This window comes from Carya illinoinensis, chromosome 3 (assembly GCF_018687715.1).
Source record: "Carya illinoinensis cultivar Pawnee chromosome 3, C.illinoinensisPawnee_v1, whole genome shotgun sequence".
Lineage (NCBI taxonomy): Eukaryota > Viridiplantae > Streptophyta > Magnoliopsida > Fagales > Juglandaceae > Carya > Carya illinoinensis.
The window spans coordinates 48981912-49001506 of NC_056754.1; positions in this window are offsets into that span (position 1 = coordinate 48981912).

The following is a 19595-nucleotide window of genomic DNA, read 5'->3' on the forward strand; positions in this document are numbered from 1 at the left end:
TGGTGCCATAAATGCGATTTTAATTATTTGAGATAGTTAGAAGTGTCAGAATACATTATAGTCTGCACCACTAGGCTTAATTGAATATTTAGGATTTTTCAGTATTAAGTTTATTACGTTTATTTTTTAAGTGAATAGTAACCTCGGTAAATATACTAAGCGCAATGTTTTCAAAATCACAGTGTGTAATGTCCAAATTAGGTTAGCGAAATTTTATTTGGACACTTGGCAAGATCTTAACCACACATAATTAATAGTATTAGATACTTGGCACAAAGAGAAACCACTAAATGGAATTGTGAAGGAAATCAAGGTGTGAGATCATGACACCTAAGCAAAATCTTTTCATCTGATCAACCAAATTGAGGCCCACTAAGGCCCACAAATTTGGCCACCTTGGCAAGGTTTCTTGGAGAAGTTTCCTCCCCCACTTGGCAGATCATTCATTGCCACAAGCTGCACTCAATAGTATGGAGGAACCCACCCTATCAAGCACCATGCCCCATAGCTTTTGTCCTTTGCCCCCCACTATCCTTCACTTCATGTCACACGTATACCTCTACTCAATGATCATTAAGGTCCAAATAATCCCCCTACAGAAGTCTTGAGTCGTGCAAGACACTTTTACTTCACTTTAATAATTTCTTCACCCGAAATGCAAAAGAGCTCTCAGACAGATTTATAGGTCTTTTTGTGTGGAGATTTTCAACCATTTGTAAGTATTTTCACATGATGACTCCTTCATAAAAGTTGTTCCTCTTTGAGTCTAGTTTCCATAGATGAATTTTTCGTATCATTCCATGATCATTTGGTTAGTCAAAAGTATTTTTAACCATGGAAAGGTCATTCTGGGCGTGAATCTGGAGAGTATGTTATGTTTTGAAGTTTTTGACAAATCTAATGGATATCTTGGTCCGAAAATTTTATGGAGTGTTCTTAGCATGTGTTTAAGAGTTTTCATTGAGGTTTTGTTACATGACTAAAGCTTTTGATGATAGATTTTCTTAGATCTATAAACTTAAAAACTGAAAGTGGCAAAATAGTTTTTATTTGGAGAAAGTTTGAATATTTCGATGTTTGATCTTACTCTAAAGGTTTTGATATTTTTATATGATGATCCTAAGTCTCTTATTTTCATGTTAGAATGTTAGTTTGAAAATATTTAGTATTAGTTTCAAATATATGATTTTTCAATGCAAGAGGTTTTCGGTTAGGCCTAAGATTTGATGTTTTTGGATTAGATCCATGTTTATTTTTTTTCTAGCTATGTGATTTTAAGTTTGATGGTCGGATCCTATTTAAGACACATCATTAAACCATGTGATGCTTTATTTCGAAGATCTTACCTTCTTAAGCCATTGATCAAGAGATTTATCAAAACTAGTTGAGGAAAACGTTTCTGTTTTTAGACTAAGTGTAAAACCAAAAACTTCAAATGTTATTTTGTGATTTTGGTGACTTTATTTTGATGATTTAAATCATGGTTGATGTTAGGATGATACTGTGAATATGTTAGAAGTAAGATTTGATTTTTGAAATTCTTGGAGATGTTTTGATTTAAGGTCAAAACTTGTGATTCAAGTGCTTGGATCTTTTTACAAAAAAGTTTGGTGTTGATTATTAGCTTTTTCTAAATGGATGTTTTAAGTATGGTTTTGAACTTAGAATTGGAAGATGTTTGCTGCAAAATTTTGGTTTAAGCATGAGTTTTGAAGTTGGAAGGAATTGCAACAAAAATCAAGGGAAATGACCTATGGATGTTTCGGCCATAGTGTGTTTTCCATAGTTGTGTTTTGTTTTAAATTTTTCTGAATTGATATTTAAGTTTAGGACAAAATTTACATGAGGAATGTAAATTTTGAAACTTTTGGAATTAGTATGCAAAATCCTTAAGTTATGGATAAAACGGTCATTTTTCCACATATAGAGAGTAAAATAAAAATTTTACTCTTTAAGTTAGTATTTTCCATATTTTAAATTATTAGTAATTTAGTTTTAACTTTTAAAATCACTAATTACAGTTCCTCGTGATTGCACTTGAAGTTTTATAAGAAACGCGGGGATCGAGGTAAGTTAGCTTGTAACTTACTAGCAGTCTACTGTGTATGTGTGCTAAGTAAAGGAACTACAGTGTATGTATGTATGTTATCATATATGTCATGCCATGCCAAGTTATCACTTAATTGTCTATTATACAGAATTTATTCTGTCATCAATTTTTATCTGTTACATAATATATTCTGCCATGTATTACTGTACATTACAAGTATGTCATGTTAAATATGTTGTCTATTATATGTTATGCCATGTTACGAAATGTTTCTATCTCAAGTTGGTCATGTATTTCAAGTTATGTTCAAATCACATTATGTTACGTCAGGGCTCCAGTCCTTTCGTATTCCAGTCACGTTTCATCTTGAGTACATTCAGTTTGTGTATAATACATGGGGCCACAACAACTGTGGAGTATGTATTTAACTGCATTGTTTTGTGTAGAATACATGAGGCCACAACAACTGTGGAGTATGTATATACGTAGAATATATGGGGTCACAACAACTGTGGAGTATGTATTTTTCATGATTAAGTCAAGTTTGCGTAGAATACATGGAGCCACAACAACTGTGGAGTATGTATTTACACGTAGAATACATGGGGCCACAACAACTGTGGAGTATGTATTTTTCATGTTAATTCAAGTTTCAGAGTAAGTTCATACTAAGTCAAGTTTCAGATCAAGTTCATGTCAAGTCAAGTTCAGTTCATGTTTCAATTTAAGTTATGTCAATTATGCTATGTTGTACGCTAAGTTATGCTTTAATTACTTATGAATTTGATTATACATTTATGCTTTTACTGTCATCCATGCATCATTAGCTTGTGTGGAAGTTTTTTGTTAACTTAGTGAGATTTGTAATCAAATCTCACTTTGGTAGTCCCAACTACCATTCCCCCCGAATGTTAGATCTTGTTACAGGACCTGAAGGAGAATCAGGAGCTGATCAACTAGACACAGTTGACTAAGCGACGGTGCGACATCAATGTTCATATAGTAATTAACGTAAATTACTACTTATACGATTGAGTTGCATCTCTAGTACTTTTTAGATCATAACCATTTTGGACTAGTGTTGTGATCTTAGTTGTTCAATGAATTTTTATGTATGAAGTATGTTTTAAGCATTTGGGATATTTTTAATTTGGTGCATAGTATTGCTAAAGAAAAAAATTTATCCGCTGCGAATATTGCATATTGTTAGATGCATGTTAGGAACATTACATCTTATATGTCATGAACGGGGGATGGTAACCTTGTGTTGCATGTCTCGACGCTTCAAATGTCCGTCCAATCCCAAACGGAATTTGAGGGCGTCACAGTTTGACTAGCCTTGTCCAGAACATTGGAACATAATGTCAATAAGGAGAGAACTACGGTGGATCTCATGATGGCTTTGTCAGGTATATATATTTAGCCGTCGATAAATAACAAAGTGCACTTGATGAAGAAGTTGTTCAATCTGAGAATGTTAGAATGTATGTCTGTAGCCCAACACTTGAATGAATTCAACACGATCACAAATCAACTGTCTGTATGTAGAGATTGAGTTTGATGATGAGATTAGAGCGTTGATTTTGTTAGTATCACTGCCAAATAGTTGGGAGTCCATGAGAATGGATGTGAGTAGTTCAGCTGGCAATATGAAATTGAACTACGACGATATATGTGCATGATCCTTGTGGAAGAGGTACATAAAAGAGACTCGGGTTCATGATCGGCCTTGAATGTTGACAATCAAGGCAAAGGACATAACAAGTCAAGCTCCAAAAGTAGGGGAAAGAGCAAGATGAGATCTGGGCAGCAGATCACATGTTGGAGTAGTGGCAAGTTGGGCCACATTAAGCGAAACTGTAGGAATTAAGAAAGCGTTGATGATGATGCAATGAATGTAGTAGCTAAAGAAATACATGATGCCCTAACTCTTGCAGTACATAGTCCAATTGCTGATTGGGTGTTGGACTCAGGGTTTCGTTCCATAGCACATCACATCGAGAGATCATGTAAAACTATGTCGTTGATGATCTAGGAAAGATGTACATGGCTGGTGGAGAGGCATTGGATGTGGTGGGAGTGGGTGATGTGCGCATCACACTTTCAAACAAGGGTGTGTGGACTTTACAACAAGTCAGACACGTTCCAAATCTAGAAAAAAAAAAAAAAAAAAAAAAAATCTTGATCTATGTGGGACAGCTTGATAATAGTGGTTATACAATAGTGTTCTCTGGAGGATCTTGGAAGATCACTAAGGGTGCACTATGGTAAGAGATCTAACTTTTTGTATTTAATATTAGGGCCCAATGATGTGCAAGGAAATATAAAAATGCAAAGAGGCAGGCTTAATTGCTTGAAACATATGAGGAAGCCAAAGGGAGTCAGCTTTCCCATTTCTCATGTAAGCCTAACAAAGTTGGCTGAGGTTGCCAAGATCAATTTGAGACCAGATACTCCTGGTGCAGTGGGAGTTGTGAATCATCCAGTAGATGTGCTAACTAAGGGCGATGCACGCAGGAGACTAAAGTCGGGCTCAACTTTAGTGCATCTTCTGGCTTGAAGATGGGATCTGTGAACTGCAAGGGTGGTAGGGCTTGGGCTGGAAATAGTGGATGGTAGGGGTGGGCTCTAACTCCACCTCCAACCTCTGACTCAGAGGTCAAAACTCCCACTCCAATTGGAGTCGAAGTTCTTAGACTCAGAGTTAGGATGTCAGAGGTGATTGCCTAAATACTCATACACACACCAAAAAAAAAAAAAAAAGAAGAAGAAAAAAAAATCCAAATGGCAAATGCAAATATCTAATTGTCAAAATCACCCACATCAAGAAACTATATGCACAAATCAAGTTACAAAAAACTTGTAATGGGTTTGCTACTCTCTTGCAAGATTAATGAAAATAAAACAAGCAAGATATGCAAAAAAGAATTAATAAATCGATCTGCTCTCCCAGCTCTGCCTCGTCCATCTCGTGTGGTTGATTGGATATTGCGAATACCAGGATGAGATGATTCTCGTCTACGATTACATGGCTCTTGGGGCTCTCCATGAGCATCTCCACAAAACAAAAGCCCCACCTTTTCCATGCAAGGAGTGCCTCAAGATTTGCATTGGTGCCACCCGTGGGCTGGAGTATCTTCATTGTGGTGTGAAGAACATGATCATACACCATGATGTAAAGTCGATGAACATCTTGTTAGATGATGGAGTGGCGGAATAAGTGGAGGTGCTAGAGGGGGAAGAGAGGAGAGGAAATGCATAGGTTAGGGTTTTATTTTTTGAAAGAGATGAATATATACCCTATTAAAACCAACATCGTTTAAGGTTTTCTTAAAAAAAATTTCAAAATACGAAATAGGGCCTAAGGGACTTGAACACAGGTTCTTTGAGAACCAAAATCGTGTCTCAACTATTAGGCCACTTGGCTATCTAATGTTTATATTATAATATATAATTTATAAGGTATAAATAGTTTGAGCTTAGAGTCAGAGTTAGGAGCCAACAAGGCCTCTGGACTTCGATTCCGACTCTGACTTCAACTAGGGTAGTCAGCTTCGGTTTCGATTTTTGAAACCTCTAACTGGGTCGTTGGAGTTTAGACAGAGTCAAAGTGGGTGGAGTTTTTGTCCACCCCTAGTGGATGGCAGGTGGAGAATCAGTCTCTAAGTGGGAGATTGTTGGTTGTCTGTGGAGCCTGGTTTGTGAGCAGAAAACGGGAAAATAGAGAATTCGCTCAACCTGGCGCTCGAGTGAAACTCAACCTGTAAGTTTGCTTGAGGTGTGCTCAACGGCGTGCTCGAGCGAAGCTCAACCCGTAAGTTCACTCGAGTCTCCCATAATAGTGGGCTTGAGCGAGACACCAACTCTAGTATTTGCATGAGATGCGCTCGACACACAGCTCGAGCTAATGTTGATTGGTTGTTTGCTCGAGGCTCACTCGACACGTCACTCGAGCAAAGGATCCAAATTTTGCCAATTAGGATTTTCAGTGCCGTTTACTATACATATGTAATATTTAACTTATCGTGTAAGATTTTCAGCATATTTTTCAAAGGGAACATTAGTCAAGCGAGTGCATATTATGTGAGAAAGAAAAAGCCCTGAGAGAGTGAGTCAAGATTGAGTGATTGTAATCTCTTCTAGTTAATAAGATTTCTGCAACTCTATGGACGTAGGCAAGTTGTCAAATCATGTAAATTGTGTATCATGTGTTTACTTGATCGTGTGCTTGTTTACTTTGGTTGCCATCGTTGGGGTGTGTGTGTTTTCGCATGACACATGCCTTTAAGTAGTAGTACTAAAATGCATGGCTCACACTAACCAACATGTGTATAAAGCTATAATGTTGTCCAACCCAAGGATGTTCATAGCGTATGAACACTAACCAACTGCAAAATGTTGCCTCTGCAGACATAGATATATACATGCAATATATATGTATTTCTCTCTTTTTAAGTCATTAAGATATTAAGATGCCACATACTTTAAAAATAAAAATAAAAAAGATATTCAGATACCACATGATTGGGTTGGCTCTCAAGTAGAGTGTACATAAAAATTGATTATATCTTTACATAAAAATTGATTATATTTAGTTTCTCAGTATAAAAAAATTACTCTCCTTTAACCTGCGATTTTGCATACATCACATATTTAGAACAACAACAATTAAACTTACCCCAACACAAAAGCACAAACAGTGAACCTAACTACAAAATAACTTGAACAAACCCTAAATTAATCTAAAATTCATACAAAATCATCACCAACAAGGACTAAAAACCAACACACAATGTAGTAAAAACCAACTAGCATCATAACAAGAAGTATTGGTGAACAAATTTTACAAAGGTAGGAAACAAAGAGACAACGCGATTTGGGTTTCAATCCAAAAATGGAGAGAAAGTGGGTTCAAAAAGTGAGAGAATCGCTCCACAACCAACTAAGAAAATTTTTTGAGAGACTTAATAGATTCACACCTCCGACTCGGAAGGAGAGAAAATGGAGAGAGAGCGAGAGAAAGTGAGAAAAAAATAGAAATGTGCCATAGGAAACGAAAGCAAAAAATTTTCTACAGTGATAGTCGTGATTTGGGAAGAGAGAAAGTGAGAGAAAGGAAGAGAAACTGAGGGTAACAAACAGTATCCAGCCATATAAGACTCACCCTTGTGATTCATTGTAGTTGAAAGTCTGACTTTTTCTCCTTTGGCTAATCCAATGCAATGCCTTTTATGATGAAATGAGCCAAATTTTAATTAGCACTAGCATTGGCCAGTGCTCTTAGTTCCTCTTCAAATAAACTGTTCAATTTGCTAAGATTTCGCTACCGCTATTTTTTAATTAACGATGTATTAAATTAAAAGAAAGATACAGAAGAGAGGGTGGGCATCTTGTACAAAAATCCCATTACAATAATGCTCGAATGGAAATGAAAAAAAGAAAAAAAGAAAATGGCAATCTACTGTAGGTTCAGCCAACCAGGAAAATTACCGAAAAGAGGTCTGCGTTGATTTAACAAGTTGATTGTTTTGGTGCATTTAGTAGAATAACTCCACTTTTATTGTCTTTATATTATCTTATGGTGAAAAATAGGAATATATTTAAAATACTTGGAAATGGAAAAACACAATCGTCAGAGGTACCAAATAAGTATTGACCAATCTATTATTAGTGAGGATGGTATGTTAAAAGAGTTCTGCTATACTCTATACCAGGGTCCGACTACCATCCCACTTGCTGACTGTAGGGGTGGGCAGCGGGGCCCCGGAACCCGCTGCCCCGCCCCGTTCGCCCCGCCCCCGCATAGGCGGGGCGGGGTGCCCCGCACCGTTAGGGCCGGGGCGGGGGGCCCCGGCCCGTATCCCCACCCCCAGCGGAGGCGGGGGACGGATACGGACCCCCCCCGGTCCGTGTTTCCCCCGCCCCGCATCTCTATATATATATATAATATAAATATATAATATATTATATATATTATATATATAAGTTATATAAGAGAAACGGCGCCGTTTTGTGGTGGACAAAACGGCGCCGTTTCAATTAGTGGGTTAATAATATAACCCACTAATTGAAACACCACAAAACGGCGCCGTTTCTCTAAATACCCTAACCCATAACCCAACCCCCCCCCCCCCCCCGATCCCCTGATTCCCCTCCCCTCGGACCCCTCCCCTCCCGAGTCCCTTCACGGCTTCACCCCCTTCGGCCTAATCCATTCGGTGTTCCCTCCTCCCACCGGCAACCAGTCCGGCCGCCGCACGTATTCCATCATCCCTCTCTCTCGCACGACGCACGAGGCCGGACGCACGCCACACGCCGCACGGTAACATGTCTCCTCCCCTTTTGATTTTCTTATTATTTTTTATTTTTTTTTTTAGTTTTGATCGGAGATTGGAGGTAGGATGGGGTTGAATCGGAGATGGAGGATGGGATTGTTTGGATTGTGTGCTGTGGATGTCTTCGGATTGTGTGATTGTTTGGATTCCCGATTGAATGCTCTGTTTTTTTTTTTTTTGTTAATTTCATTGTGATTCGGACCCCTAAATTGATTTAGGGGTTTCATGATTGAAACCCCTAAATCAATTTAGGGGTTAGGGTTTCGGATTGGGGTTCCAATCCGAAACCCTAATTTTGATTTAGGGGTTGAAACCTAAATCAATTTAGGGTTTCGGATTGGAACCCCAATCCGAAACCCTAATTTTGAATTAGGGGTTGAAACCCCTATCAATTTAGGGTTTCGGATTGGAACCCCAATCCGAAACCCTAATTTGATTTAGGGGTTGAAACCTAAATCAATTTAGGGTTTCGGATTGGGGTTCCAATCCGAAACCCTAATTTGATTTAGGGGTTTCAACCCCTAAATCAAAATTATTGTTCTGAAATTCTATCAGAGTTGCATTTTTATCAGAGTTGAAAAGTTTTAAATGTATTTTTATCAGAGTTGCATTTTTTGAGTTGTTACTTGTTATGAATGTTGCTTTTATTTTTATATTTTTTAGACGTTGGAATAGAGATAAATGATTGGACAAAAATTAAGAGATGAAAATATTATAATATTTAAAATAAATTTTCTTATTAAAGTGAAACTAATCGGATCTAATAGGGGTCAATCTGAAATTGAAGGAAATAAGTCATTTTTGTCAAATCATCTCATTCTGCACATACATCCAATAAACAAAGTACAGCTTCTCTACACAGATTTAATATATCCATAAAAAAATATATATTTTTCTGTCATAAATTATTATTTCTTTTGTCATGTGGTAAATAAACTATTTTTTTTAACATATATCTCATTTTCATATTTTTTAAACATCTTTCAAGATTTTAAAAAATTAAAAAATATACCAATATACTAATATTAATGTCAGTAACTATTAAGAAATGAATTTTATAAAATTAAATATATGAAAAGTAATAATGAGAGAACAAAATAATATAATGCCTATTAAAAAATGTATTTTAAAGTGGCCTATTAAAATAATGCCTATTTTAAAGTGGCCTATTAAAATAATGCCTATTAACATGGCCTATTAAAATAATGCCTATTAACATGGCCTATTAACTATCATCATTATATATAATAGTTATGAATGTAGTTTGAATTGTACTTTGATTGTGTTGGATTGTTTCTTGAATTTTTTTTTTTTTTTTTTTTGTTGGAAAATCAGGAATGTCTTCGGATTTCAGTGATAGCTCGCCTTCCCCAGCCAACACCCCTACCCCAGAAACTAACCCTACTCCTACCCCTATAACGAGTACACCTTGCCCTGTTCCGAAACCCACACAGGGCAAGAAACCTGTATCTATAGTTTGGCAACACTTTACCAAACTAGAGGGTGGGGACCCCAACAACCCACAAGCTAAATGTAATCACTGTGGGAAAATGTATGGATGTCACTATAAGAAACATGGTACATCCCATCTGAAGGTCCATCTAGAGGAACAATGCAAGAAGAGTCCAATATTAAAATCCTTAGTAGAGAAGGGCCAATCTAGACTAGATATTAAAATGGCTGATGGGAGTAGTGGGGCCGGGGGGCCAACATTGAAGGGGTATACGAAGTATAACCCCGATGAGTGTAGAAGGAAGTTAGCTCGTATGATTATCATGGACGAGCTGCCTTTTCAATTTGTGGAGGGTAAAGGGTTCCAAGAATTTGTCCAAGAGTTGGAACCCAGATTTGTACTTCCTTCTCGTCACACCGTGGCAAAGGATATTAAGAAGATGTACCTTCGTGATAAAGATGTTTTGAGGGGCCAACTCACGGGTTTGGTAGTTTGCCTCACTACCGATACTTGGACTTCTATCCAAAATATGAATTACATGTCGTTGACTGTGCATTTTGTTGATGCTGATTGGGTTCTGCACAAAAAGATTATTAAATTTTGTCAAATAACTGATCATAGGGGTGAGACGATTGGGAAGGCATTGGAGGCCGCAATAAAGGAGTGGGGGTTGGAAAAGGTTTTGTCTGTGTCAGTTGATAATGCGTCCTCTAATGATGTCGCATTGGGATATCTAAAGAATTATCTTAAAGATGCAAATAAGACATTCTTGGGTGGTGAATACTTGCATGTTAGATGTGCTGCACATATTTTGAATTTAATTGTGACTGAGGGGTTGAAAGATGTTGATGACTCGGTTGCCCGAGTTAGAATGGCTGTGAAATGGGTGAGGTCTTCTCCTTCAAGATTGGAGAAATTCAAAGTTGCTGCAAAGGCTGCGGGCATAACATCGAAGAAGGGTCTTTGTACTGATGTTCCTACCAGATGGAACTCAACCTTCTTGATGTTGGAGGCGGCCCAGGAATATAAGGCAGCCTTTCAATTATTGGGTGATGAAGACATCCAATATGTCAAATACTTTGATGAGCACGGGGGATCACGAAAGCCTAATGATGATGATTGGGTGGTAGTTTCTACTTTCGTTGATTTTCTTGGATTATTTTATGATGTCACGTTGAATATATCTGGTTCTTTGTACCCTACATCCCATGGGTTTTGTCAACAAATATGTAGGGTAAAAGAAGAATTAGAAGATATGCGTAGGGGTTCCAATGAAAGGATGAGGGGGATGGCAAGTTCCATGATGCTAAAATATGACAAGTATTGGGGAGATTTGACTAGAATGAATATTTTCTTATATGTGGCTGTTATTCTTGATCCCCGTCTGAAAGTTTCAGGCTTGTTATATGGGTTGGGACTTGTTCACGATCAGGTATGGACTGACATTATTGGTGAATTGGCCCGAGATACCCTGAAAAAATTGTATGACGAGTTTATGGCAATTAAGGGTGGTACTACATCGAAGACACATACACCGACCCCAACTCCTTCTACAGACATCGTGACCGGGCCTCCTACAAAGAAGCGCAGAATGCCGTGGACTAAGACCCTCGCACAGAATCCCACACTAGTCCATCAATCTACGGAGGTCGTTTCTGAGTTAGACAACTATTTGTCAGCGGATATGGTCCAAGATGATGATGATCATTGGGATATATTAGGATGGTGGAAGAATGCCTCAAAGAAATATCCCATCATTTCTGAGATTGCCCGCTGTATTTTGGCCATCCCTATTAGCACCGTTGCCTCAGAGTCAGCCTTTAGTACCGGAGGTCGTATATTGGATCCTTTCCGTAGTTCATTGTCTCCTACAACTGTAGAGGCATTGATATGCACACAGAGTTGGACGATAGGAAAGGATATTCATGTTCCGGATATTTTAGATTTTAAGGAGACCGATGAGGGTGGTGATCAGTCTGGATCTGGACCACCTGGTAATTATTTTTTATTTTATTATTTTAATTTTTTTATATTCATTTCCATTTCATCGTTATTAATTTTAATATTAATTTTTGTAGTAACACATGAGACGTCTAGCACCTCTGCAACATAAAAATGTGTTCAAGCCCGGGCCGCCCCAACTGTCACACCTCTTGACTCAAAGACAAGCCACAGCTGACAAGCCTCTTTAGAATGATCAATTTTTAATGATTTGTAAAAATTTTGTATTCAATAATTTGTAATGTTGATACAATGTCCTTTGGACACTTTTATGTTTGTAATTTTGTAATTGTTTAGCCTTTCAATTTTGTAATAGCTTAGTTATTATTATTAGTTTATTACGTATTAGACTCTTAGACATAACACTTTTTTTTTTCTTTTAAATTTCGGAAATTTTTTTTTTTGTTTTTTACTTATAATTTTATGGGCCCAAAATGGCTCATTGCTGAGATTTCTGGGCCCAAATTGGCCCAGAAATTGCTTCTGGGCCCAAAATGGCCCAGAAATTGCGTCTGGGCCATTTTCGGCCCAGAAATTGCCTCTGGGCCCAAGGCCCAGAAGGGGGGTGCGGGGGGCCGGACGGACTGGCCCCCCACCCCGTACCCCGTCATGCGGGACGGGGTACCCCGCCCCCGCACACCGGAGGCGGGGGACGGGGTGGATTTTCCCCATCCGCCCCATGCGGGGGCGGGGGGCGGGGGGGGGGCTACCCCGCACCGTATGGTGCGGGTAGCACCCCTAGCTGACTGATGTGTATAGTAACACGTGCTATGTTAGAAGAAAAAAAAAAAAAAAAGAGAGAGAGAGGAGAAAATCATATGTACAGTAATGCATGAAAAATTGAGCACCTTTTCGACTTCCATTTATTGCTTAAGCCTCCCATGTCACTTTCTTTCCCTCCAAATGTCCCTAAAGCCCTCCATCGATGCTCTGATCCATCCAAGTCATTTAGAGCATTTTTTCGATGCAAATAACAGTCTAGTACTCCAAAGAAGGCACCCATTGCTCCTGTCGCCATCACCATCCTTCATTGCTCGCTGGTGACATTTTCTCACTATCGGCATCGGGCTTATCCACTAGTAGGTACCATTTATTCCAACTTTTTTTTTAAACTAATCATATATATGTATTTTGCCCTCTTTTTGTTCTTGTCTTAGAGATTTAATTTGTTCAAAGCATTCATGGATTTAATAATGCTTGTTCATACCCAGTGGCTGGTTGAAAATGGGACATCTTTAATGATACTTTGTTTATACCTTGTGTTCTTTAAAAGTTTTCAAGCAATATAAATAAGATCAGGTTCGTAAGATTGTTCGCATGAAGATAAAAAACTCAAGCCCAATTGCTTTCTTCTTAAGTTACACCCAGGAATTGTTAAGGATACTAGCTTAGTTCTTTGAAAACTGATTTTTCTTCCAATATTCTTATTTTTTTTTTCTTAATTTGTTAGTTGGTATGGACATACATATATTTTTTTCAAAATACTCACAGGTTAATAGCACTTTTTTTTTTAATGCTTACCCAAAATACTCTCATTTGCAATTATTATTTGGATTATGGATGCATCAACATTTGAGCATGAATGTTGGGATACTTATCAAGTTACACAGATAACTTCTAACAACTCTTTAGCCCTCCAAGTTGACCCATTGCGTGAGTTATTAGGTTTATTCTCTCTTTTTTTTTTTTTTGAAATATTTTGAATCCATAGTTTTTGAGTAATTTTTTTTATTTGACTAATGCAGATGAGGTTCAAATTGTATACGATTCAGAGTTTCATGATAAAGCGGAGGATGTTTCTATAAAGTACAAAATTATAGACGACAAAAATGTTGAGGAGCCAAAGACAGGCATTGTTTTTGGGTGTAGTGATGACATTTTTTTTATACTACAGACAGTATGACAATCAAAAGGGATTTGGTGTTGTTCAAAAAGGTTGTAAGAAAGAAGCAGATGGGACTGTCAATTACATCACATTTGCTTGGGTTTGTCAAGGTAAAAAAAAGACCACTTCAAGTAACATTATCAAGCCAATGCCAACAACAAAAACAGATTGCAAGGCGCACATCAATGCCCAGTTAAGCATTGATGTGAAGTGGTTTTTGACCACTATTGTGCTTGAGCATAATCACGATTTGAGTCTAGGAAAAGTAAGGTTTTTCAAATGCAACAAAAAGATGGATTCAGTCATGAAAAGAAGGCTTGAGTGGAATGATAGAGCTGGAAGCCTGAAATCACAATGAGTAAGAATTTTAACTCGTTGGTTGTTGAGGTCGGGGGGTATGAGAACTTACCATTTGTAGAAAATGATTGCAGAAATTTCATTCAAAAAGCAAGACATCTTCGTCTTGGATAAAGTGGCGCAGAAGCTCTTTGTGAGTATTTTAGTAGGATGCAAAAAATTAATGATGGTTTCTTCTATAGCATAGATATGAATAATGATTGCCGAATAAAAAACGTGTCTTGGGCTAATGCAAGAAGTAGGGTATCATACGAGTATTTCAGTGATGTCATTACATTTGATACCACATACATGACTAATAGATACGGGATGCCATTTGCTCCCTTCGTGGGGATAAATCATCATGGTCGATCTATACTTTTGGGGGCGGGGTTGATATCCAGTGAAGATATAGAGACTTTTGTTTGGTTGTTTGAGGAGTGGTTGAAATACATGAATAATCGTGCACCCAAAGCAATAATAACCGATCGAGACAAGGCTATGAAATCAGCCATAGCAAAAGTATTTCCAAGTGCACGACACAGATTTTGCTTGTGGCATATAATGAAAAAAATTCCTGAGAAGCTTTAGTCACTAGGGCAATACCATGCTATCAAGAGTGACATTCAGACAACAGTGTATGATTCTCAAACGTGTTTAGAGTTCAAACAAAATTAACAAAATGTACTTAACGCTTACAATCTTCAAGAGAATGCATGGTTGAGTTCGTTATATAACGAGTGGATGCATTGGGTCCCTGTATATGTCAAACACATTTTGGGCTGGTATGACTACACAGCGTAGTGAAAGTATGAATGCTTTCTTTGATGACTATGTACACTCGAGCACAACATTGAAAGAATTTATCGACCAATTCGACAATGCTCTGAGGATGAAGGTTGATAATGAGGTCCGAACAGATTTCAGTTCTTTTAATAGCGTAATACTGTGCATTACCCTATTGAGAAGAAATTTCAAGATGTTTATACCACTGCAAAATTTAAAGAGGTACATGAGGAGCTTAGAGGGAAGCTATACTGTCATTGCATGTTATTTCAAACTAAAGGTGCCATTTCTACCTACATAGTGACTGATGAGGTGAAAGTTGATGATAATTTTATCAAGGAAGTCACTTTTTTTTTTTACTTCAATGAAAATGAGTGTGAGGTGAATTGTACTTGTGATTTGTTTTAGTTTAGGGGAGTTTTGTGTAAACATTCAATCACTGTTCTGACTATGAGAAAAGAGACTTTATTGCCACCTATATACATACTTGATAGATGGAGGAAAGATATCAAGCATTTATATTCTTTTATTAAGAGTAGTTATGATGACTTGAGTAACAACTCTGTTGGACAAAGATATGAGAACATGTGCAAAATATTTTTTGAACTAGCATCAATGACATATACAGAGGTGGGGCATTATTTGGACAGGATGAAACATGATATGTTAAAGGAGAAGTATCGTGCGTTGAAGTGTACATCTTCTCAACTTTCACAACACATACCGAATGTCTCATCCAAATGTAACGAGGTTTTACATAGAAGTGATGGCTTGGTAGGGAAAAGGAGTAAAGTGATAAGCCCTCTCGTAGTTCGAGGTAAAGGGAGATCATCATCAAAGCGAAAGATGTATATGATAGAGAAAGCAGTTAAGAAACCACGAGCAAAAAACAAATCTAAAAGTGACAAGAATGACAAGCAAAATAGAAAAATAGTTCAACATGATCAGGTAAATTTTTACATTTAATACTTATATATCAAATCTTAGTTTATGTTTGATTATATTTATTTTTTATATTTGTTGCCTTGTAGACAAGCCAAGTATCCCAAGTTCAAGTGAACTTTAGTGACTCTCCAGTGACTATGATAACTACAAAAAAAATAAATAAATAAATAAAATTTGCCACTCAGGGCAATGTGGATTTTTAGGTAACAAGATTAATGTTGTTTTTTTTAAGCTTTGTAGCCTTCTCTGACACTAACACTGTTTTTTAATTCCAAAAAAATTTATGGCAAAGCAAAGAAATTGATGATCAAGAGAAAGGCAGTGACATGACAATGATAACATGGATATAAACAAAGGTAGTGATACCATTATCGTGCGAAGAAACTTTTGTTAGACATAGTAGTGACACCATGGATATAAAGACAGAATCATTATTTTGTTAAAAAACTTTTGGTAGGAGGAATTTTTGTAAAACAGTTTTTGTTGGATGATGTGGATGCAATTTTTGTAAAGAAAGTATTGTTCAAAGTGTTATTTGAACAACTCTTGCTTTGACATTTTATAAGCTGAGAATCTGATGACTCTGTCTAGACAATGAGAAAAACCAGTGGCTCTATTTGGCCATCTCTGTATATGAATGTCAGTAAAATTCTCATTAGATGCATGTCTATTCCATCCACAATCGATTAAGTGAAAACCAAATATCATTATATTCAATATAAATTACATCAAATTTCAGCACATCAAAGACAAGAAAAGGGATCCATTTGTTTAACATATAACTCCATATAACATAAAACATCATTTTTAAACTTATAATACCAACCCAGACCACATCATTTGGTCTCATGGTCCAAAACTTAGCTAACAACTACAAGATCAACCACAACTAAACCAGCAAACATTCCCTATCATCTTTACATCTTTACAAATACCCACTGCTATCATCTTTGATCATGCCATCACTCTTTTATTAGCTCGCTCTAAAACTGATTGTTATATTATCTCTTCAGCGTTAATCTCCTCAATCCACATAAATTTTTTTTGGGTAAACACTGTTAATATGCCACAAGAGCCAATTCAAGTCTCTACAAGGGGTTGTTGGCAAGAAATGAAATTGCACAAAAATAAGATTGAAAAAGAAACATAAAGAGCAAAAAAGAAATCATATCAAGAAGCAATAATCAAGAAGAAGCTCAAGAAACAAATACACCTTGAAAAGTCAGAAAAGAGAAACAAAGGGAACCATTAATCCTTACTTTTTTTATTAAAAAGGGGAGCCCACTAATTATATAATATGTAAATATGCACCATGCCAAATTTGTTCGACGAAGAAGAGCAGAGCAAACGAAGTGAATACCAATCGATCCCACGAGCTATCCATTCTTCTTGGATTCGGCGTAATTTTTCTTCAATCGTACCTACATTCTTGAGATTATACTCATTACGTAGAGTAATGAAAGTGTTGGCAGACATGGAAATGCATTCCAGCTCTTGTTTTCATAAAAAAAAAATAGCCCTAAATGACAATGGGAATCGAGGTTTGGGTTAGGGGCATCTGGAGGGGAAGAAAGGGGTAGGGGTGTGTTAGGGCAATGAATTGAAATTCGAAAGGGCTGGAAACTATGTACTGAATTACTGTGCATAATAAAAAATTTTAAATTACTCTTTTTCCTAATTACTGTACATAATAATAGAATTTTTCTTTTCTAATTGAACACGTGTCACTGTACATGCCATGTCAGCCGAGTGGGATGGTAGTCGACTCCTGGTATGAAGTATAGAATTTCTCATGTTAAAAACTAGGCATGTGCAAAAAGCCCACTAGGTTGAACAATCCGTCCAATCCGATTAAACTCAATCTGAAAAAGTCGGTTCACATTAAAAGTCGGTCTCGACTTCTTTCGGATCCAATGAACGTCGGGCTATCATTTGGAACCCGCCTATTTAACTTTCACTTTCACATTTACATCAAAACCTAGCCTCTGCCCCCACATTCTCCTTGTCATTCATGCCATCTTCTGAAACAATGACTCATTACTACGCATATCTGATGGCCTCTTCGATTTCTTTTCTCATATTTGCTTTTTCACCTGCTTCTATTAGTTGAAATCCATCAGACTTAGTCAAATCATCAGTGCTTAATTGATTGCCATTACAAATTTCTTCCTCTATAGAATATGGCTTCTCTTTTATCTATGAGTTTCACTTTTTCTTCTTTCCATTTTCTGTAACAAGACTCTTTATCACTTTATTGAGGTACCGAACTTTGCATTCTCATCGACTTCCTCTTCTATCTTTTCAACTTTTTCTTCTTCAATTTCATCTTTTAGAAGTTTTTGTAGTTGTCCTCTTCTTTTATGTGTGGGAATTTTTCCTTTTTCACCACTTTCAGGATTGGGAAATGGGAAGAAATATATATAAATATATATAATTTTAAAGGAAAGAAAATAGGTGTGGGAAGAGAGGATGGTGGGTTTCATAGATTCGATAGTCAAAAAGAAAAACAGTTTTTAATGAAAGATGCTTGATCAAAATAACAATTCTTAATGCAAGCCAATTATATATAAAACGTAAAAACGTCAATACGATTTTCTTTCTTTCTCTTTTTTATTTCTTTGTATCGTGATGAGTTATAACTTTCTTAAGCATACTTACATTTGATCTGTTGAAAGGAAAGCAGCTTTTTTTTTTTTTTCCTATCACTTTCTCAAGAAAATTTCAGCCGGACTCATTTTCTTCATGGACTTACCGAGAAAAGCATCTGGTGAAAAAAAACTACTACCAGCTAATTCATGTCGAAGGAGCAAAAGGAGCAGAGATGGAAGAATGGGTCTTTGAACCTTTCAGATTTTTTTTTTTTTTTATAGACCAAGTCGGGTCATTAGGTTCGACCCAATTGTGTTTTGACGGGTCAAGTTGGATCGGATTGGCGCCTTAATTGAGAGTTTTTGGGTCGGGTACAAACCCGGTAATAGCAACTCGGGTTGCAGGCCTACCCAATACTATATTTCAACTCGGGTTTTTAATAGACTTGCAACCCGAGTTACTATCACCGGGTTTGTACCCGACCCGACCCGACCCGAAAACTCCCATTTAAGGTGCCAATCCGATCCAACTCGACCCATCAAAATACAATTGGGTCGAACTTGATGACCCGACTTGGTCTATAACAAAAAAAAAAATAAAAATAAAAAAATCTGAAAGGTTCAAAGACCCATTCTTCCATCTTTGCTCCTTCGACATGAATCAGTTGGTAGTAGTTTTTTTTCACCAGATGCTTTTCTCGGTAAGTCCATGAAGAAAATGAGTCCAACTGAAATTTTCTTGAGAAAGTGACAGAAAAAAGAAGCTGATTTTCTTTCAACAGATCAAATGTAAGTATGTTTAGAAAAGTTATAACTCATCACGATACAAAAAAATAAAAAAGAGAAAGAAAGAAAATCGTAATGAAGTTTTTACATTTTATATGTAATTGGCTTGCATTAAGAATTGTTATTTTGATCAAGCATATTTCATTAAGAACTGTTTTTCTTTTTGACTACCAAATCTATGAAACCCACCATCCTCTCTTCCCACACCTATTTTCTTTCCTTTAAAATTATATATACTTATATATATTTCTTCCCATTTCCCAATCCTGGAAGTGGTGAAAAAGTGAAAATTCCCACACATAAAAGAAGAGGACGACTACAAAAACCTCTGAAAGATGAAATTGATGAAGAAAAAGTTGAACAAATAGAAGAGGAAGTCGATGAGAATGCAAAATCCGGTACCTCAATAAAGTGATAAAGAGTCCTGTTA